We start from the raw sequence: 6355 nt of genomic DNA on the forward strand, positions 1-6355 counted from the left end.
AAAGGTTGAGAAGTTAGAGGGTTAAAATGTTGTGGGTTTGTTAACCAATGTCATAAAACAACATGTGTACTTCTGTTTCATGAGAAACTATTTGTTCTGTAAGCCTTCACCTGAAGTACAATAAAAAAATCAATCAATCAATCAATCAATAAATAGCCTTGAGAACTCTTTAAGTATTTTAAATTAGGGATTTGGAATCCAATCCCAATGTGCAGATAAATTTATTTATAAGCCAAAAACCAAACCAGTTGCCATCTAGTTGATTCCAACTCATGGTGACTCCATGTATTACAGAGTAGAACTGCTCCATAGTGTTTTCTTGGCTGTAATCTTTACAAAAGCTGATCACCAGACCTTTCTTCCTCAGTGCCACTGGGTGAGTTCAAATTACCAATGAGGAACTGATTGAGCTGATCTCAAACAATCAGGAACCTGTAACAAATTAGCATGGTTTGTTAGCTTTTTTTTTTTCCACAAGTAAAAAGAAAGTTTCTGAAAAAAAAAACAAAAAGTTCATAGGAAAGGTAATTGCTGACCAGATTCATGAGTTAACATAAGCTTGGTAAGGCCTGCGATATATATTTCTTCCTGAGGACAGAGATCTGGGTGTATTACAGTGCAGAGAATCAGAAGAGGAAGGGACAAAGCCAGGAGTAAGTAGATAATGTAGAGAGCAGAGTGAGTCAAAACAAGAGATGGGGTTTAGGTAGGTATCTGAGAATATAGTTGTTTTTCCTGACATGTGTCATACTTTTGCAACATTTTTTTTTTTCTCTCTTTTCCTGTTGAAGATCCTTTTTTTTTTTTCCCCCTGAAAAAAGGAATAAAAAGAATAAAATAGTTCTGGTGGCTTAGTGGATAAGAGCTATGGCTGTTAACCAAAAGGTCAGCAGTTGGAATCCACCAGCTGCTCCTTCGAAATCCTGTGGAGCAGTTCTACTCTGTCCTATAGTGTCGCTATGAATTGGAATTGACTCTACGGAAATGAGTTTAGTTTTTTGGTTTTAGGATTTAAAAAATAGAAATGGGAAAGAAGCACCTTTAATACATTTCTAAATGTTTTACAGCTTCCAATTGTTTCTCCAAACTTGTAGAACACTACAATATGGTTCATGTTTTGAAAGTTTCAAACCTTGATTTTGGGTAGTGCAGAGGAATACATTCCTAAAGGAGAAGAGGTTCTGAAATTATTATTTTTTCATAAAGAGGAAAATTTAAAGTGAAGTCACTCTGTATACAGCACATACTATGTAAAGAAGACCAAAACCTTTACAATTCAGAGAAAACCTGGAAGTCCATGTTCATCTCTGAGATCACTTTGGGGGATTTAACTTTACAGAGCTATCAAGGGTATACAAGTTCTTTATCCTCTCTCAGATTAAAGGATGTGTTGCTCTGGTATCCAACAGGAGGGTCAATGGTAGGTTTTTCTTACTCTGATTTTAACTGTCAGTACTTAACTTACTGTTCAAAAAGTTTAACATGGTCTTGGAATTTTGATATCAGATGAGATTAGATACAGACAAAATTCCAAGATGTTGCTAATACTAAGCTTTTAGAAAGATGTCTAGGACTTAGTAAGCTTGATAGCTGATATAGATACTTAAGAATAATTTTTATTATGTTGATTAAATCAAATATAGTTAATTCTGTAATTAACAAGGACTTTTTTTTCAAATTTATAAATAGAAGTTTGTGGGGTTTTTTTTTTCCCTCCTACTAAAAATTCCCAAGATATTCTGCATTTTCTTTTCCTCTGTATATGGGGACGGTAAATTTTTTAGGTAAAAGGAATATGGCCATCGCTGTTGGAAGTGTAAAACACATAAACAAACAAATAAACTCTTACATGGAAACTCTGTAAACCAGGCAAGTGAGTAGGTAAGTGAAGTCTCAAATTACTTATGTTAACTCCATGGGGCTTTTTTCATTTCTGGGACTGGGTTCAAGTCTGTCACCATTCACCTCCATTTGATATCTCACCCCAGCATTGTCTTCCAGATCAAGTAGCCAATATTTTAGTGAGTATCCTGAGGACATACCAGATAAACTATCAGAGAATAGGACTATGCCCAGTAATCCCTAAGAAAACGATCAGGACGGTATCATTTGAAGTGAAAATTCTTTGAGCAGTTAGCATAATAGTAGACTCCCCGAACATATAACAATATACTTATTGAGGAAACAATAACAAGTTTCTGTTTGGGGTTCTTCCTCTTAAAAGGAGCCTCTATATTTTCAGTAGGATTAACTCAAATTAACTCAACTTTCTTTTTTTTTTTTTTCATAGCTGTAGAAGAACACAATAAGTGTAGTTCAGTCTCACAGATTTGGGCCTGTATCCTGGCTCCACTGTGTATTAGCTCTGTGCTTTGGAAATTTAGTTTAGTTCTTTAAACATCAGTTTCCGTTCAAGAAAACAGGAATAACAAACAGCCAGATAACTTCAGTGAAATTTATGTGAGGAGAAGAGCATAAAGAGCTTATCACCTCAACTGAGAGAAGATTCCTGACCCTTAAGGTGGTTGACCTTGTATAAATGATCTAATCCATTGACCTTTTTTTTTTAAGCACAATACTTTCTTTAAAAGAAATATTTTACAGAAGTTCAAGACTCATGTGTAAAACAGATCCACACACCCATGTTTTTGTACACCATCTCCCAATTCTAGAACACTTAAAAAATGTCTAGTATTATACTTTAAAATCAAGAAAAGTGAGGCCTATTCATGTTTAGAAAATGATTCTCAAGTTTCCATAGATAGTAAGGATACTTGCCCCTCAGTTCAGGGCTATTTGTTCTGCAATGCACTGTTCTTTATGTTACATTCAACTCAAATATTCTCTCTTAATGAATGAGGTAAAAAATATCCATCAGAGGAGAATAATCTCCGTATGTATTTGCAAACCAAACAAGCAACTGATTTTATAAAACTCTAGAAACTAATGTAGTAAGATACAATGTGATTTTTTTCATTTGTATTTGTCCTTCAAAAAAATCACATTGTATTTTGCTACATTACAGTTTCTAGAGTTTTATAAAATCAGTTGCTTATTTGATTTACAAATACATTTTTTATTTGTCATTATTATGGCCACGCTTCAGCATGGAGTTGGGAGTCAAATCTCAGTGCTATCTTTGCCATCTAAGGGACATAGGGCAGATGTTTATCTTATTGAGCCTATTTCTTTACTTGCAAAATATAGCAAATAATCTCTCTCTTATAAAATCATTATGAGAACTGAACAGCTATGTATAACACTCAGCCTAACGGTTGGCATGGAATGGAGGTGCATACGTGTGCACACATAATTTATTGGGCAACAAAAACAGTTTTTTAAATATTATTTATTTATCCTTGAAGCACCTGTAACAGGCAAATAAGGTAGCACAATGCCTATTCTTATCTTTCTGGGAAAAAAAAAAAAGAAGATTATTTCCTAATCCCCTCCCCGAATACTCTGCAAAATTACCTTGCCACTGCTAAATGTAGAACGGGCATTTCAGCTCAGTATTCAATGCTTCTAACCGAGGAATTATTGGTTTTGAAGGCTAAAATATCTATACTGATTATGCAAAGATATAATAAGTACTATCATCTAGAGTGGGATGCAAATTAAGGGGTAGAAATGAAAAGAATTAATAATAGCTTAGGTGTCCCCGGGTGGCACGAACACTTAAGCTCCTAGCTGATAAGGAAAGATTGGTGGTTCGAGTACACTCAGAGGCACTTCTGAAGGAAGGCCTGGAAATCTCCGTCAGAAAGATCAGCCACTGACAACACTATGGAATGCAATTTTACTCTTACACACAAGGGGTCAACCTGAATCAGAATAGACTCCATGGCAACTGGTCTAGCATATAGGCTTAGCTGGCATAAGGGCATGAGATGCGACATTCCCTGTTCTAAGTGCTTTATGTGTATTAATTTAAGCATCAAATACTCCAACCAGCCCTATGAAGAAGCTCTTATTAATATGATAACCATTTTACATACAGAGAAACTGAAGCACAGAGAATTTAATAACCTAGCCAAAATCATACAGTTGGTAGGAGGCACAGTCAGGATCCAAAGCCAGAATGTCTGACTACCGAATCTACTGTGCTTATAACCACTGTGCTAAGATGTCTTTCCAGTGAGAAAGTATTCTTGCAGCAATTACCCACAATATCAGAGTACACATCTATATAACTAAAACTACTGAACACTGGATCTTCTAAAATCTGGCTTTGTCAATCTCTTCTTAAGGATCTTTGTTTTCTTTTTTCTTTTAACCAGAAGTTACCACTTTGTTGAAGTTATTTTAGCTGTTTTTCACTACCTTTATAGTATAGAAGGTCCTGCTTTGAAACTTTTGCAGGATTTTTTTTTTTTTTTTAGAACAGGACAGATCAGGTTACATCTTTATTCTTTCATTTACTCTCAGAGAGAGAGAGAGAGAGGGAAGTGTACCTGGATACCCAGAAATATCTGTGTGGCCAAGAAGCCCCAGGAAGGGAAGAGGCAGGTTCTCAAGGGCATTTAACTGACTACTCAGTGTCCTCTAGCAAGCACACAGACCTCTTGACCTCAAAAACTCTCCTCTTAAACACACTGGAGATCACAAGAAGGGTTGATTTGGGGCCTGGGTGGAAGCTAATCTAGATTGTTCATTTTGTGCTAGAAGCATTGCTTAAAAACTGAGCTGAATACAGAAAGGAGGTTGCAAGCAGAATGTAGTCTCTGGACATTGACTTTGATGATAATATTAAAAATTTAAATGCTTTAAGGGACTGAACGCAGTGTTAAATAATACAGGCCCTTTTTGGCCTACATTTTTTTGGAGTGTTTTTTTCCTCCTTGTAATTTCTTATTTGTTAGGGAGAGAACATGATTTGGTAGGAAATATTAACCTTGTGAACCTGTAATGGATAACATTATAAACATTTAACAAGAAAGCATGCTTCTAAGTTATTTTTCTTCAGTTAGAACATTGTTTTGTGTGAGTCATTACATGATTCTTATGTGTTTTGGAGTGTGTATACTAGAGGCTCAGAATTCCTTTTTTTTAATTGTGCTTTAAGTGAAAGTTTACAATTCAAGTTAGTCTCTCATACAAAAATTTATACATACATTGTTATGTGATCCTAGTTGGTCTCCCTGTACTGTGACAGCACACTTCTCCTTTCCACCCTTGATTTCGGGTGTCCATTCAACCAGCTCCTGACCCCCTCTGACTTCTCATCCCGCCTCTGAACAGGAACTGATCTTTTAGTCTCATGTATCTATTTGAGCTAAGAAGCACAATCTTCACGAGTATCATTTTATGTTCCATAGTCCAGTCTAATCTTTGTCTGAAGAGTTGGCCTCCAGAATGGTTTTAGTTTTGGACTGACAGAGAGTCCAGGGGACATGTCTTCCAGGGTCCCTCCAGTCTCAATCAAACCATAAAGTATGGTCTTTTTACTAGAATTTGAGTTCTACACTCCACTTCTCTCCTGCTCCATCAGGGACTCTCTGTTGTGTTCCATGTCAGGGTGGTCATTGGTGGTAGCCTGGCACTATCTAGTTCTTCTGGTCTCAGGCTGATGAAGTCTCTAGTTTACGTGGCGCTTTCTGTCTCTTAGGCTAATACTTTCCTTGTGTCTTTGGTGTTCTTCATTCTCCTTTGCTGAAGGTGGGTTGGGACCAATTGATGCATCTTAGATGGCCGCTCACTGGCTTTTAACACCCCAGACACCACCCATCAAAGTGGGATGCAGAACATTTTCTTAATAAACTTTGTTATGCCGATTGACTGTAGATGTCCCCTGAAACCATAGTCCCCAGACCCCTGCCCCTGCTTCTCTGTCCCTCAAAGTATTCGGTTGTATTCAGGAAACTTCTTAGCTTTGGTTTAGTCCAGTTGTGCTGACTTCCCCTTTAGTATTGTCCTTCCATTCATCTCAGATAATTCTTGTCTACTATCTAGCTGGTGAATAACCCTCTCCCTCCCTCCCCACCCTTGTAACCCTCAAAGAATGTTTTCTTCTGTGTTTAAACCTTTTCTTGAGTTCTTATAATATTGATCTTATACAATTCTTGTCCTTTTGCAACTGACTAAATTCACTCAGCATAAGGCCTTCCAGATTCCTCCATGTTGTAATATGTTTCACGGATTCATCATTGTTCCTTATCCTTGTGTAGTATTCCATTGTTTGAATATACCATAAATTGTTTATCCATTAGTCCGTTGATGGGCACTTAGGTTGTTTCCATCTTTTTGCTATCATGAACAGTGCTGCAATGAACATGGGTGTGCATATATCTATTCATGTGATGGCTCTTATTTCTCTAGGATGTAGTCCAAGGAGTGGGATTGCTGGATCATATGG

Source organism: Trichechus manatus, unplaced genomic scaffold (genome assembly GCF_000243295.1).
Source record: "Trichechus manatus latirostris isolate Lorelei unplaced genomic scaffold, TriManLat1.0 scaffold00204, whole genome shotgun sequence".
Lineage (NCBI taxonomy): Eukaryota > Metazoa > Chordata > Mammalia > Sirenia > Trichechidae > Trichechus > Trichechus manatus.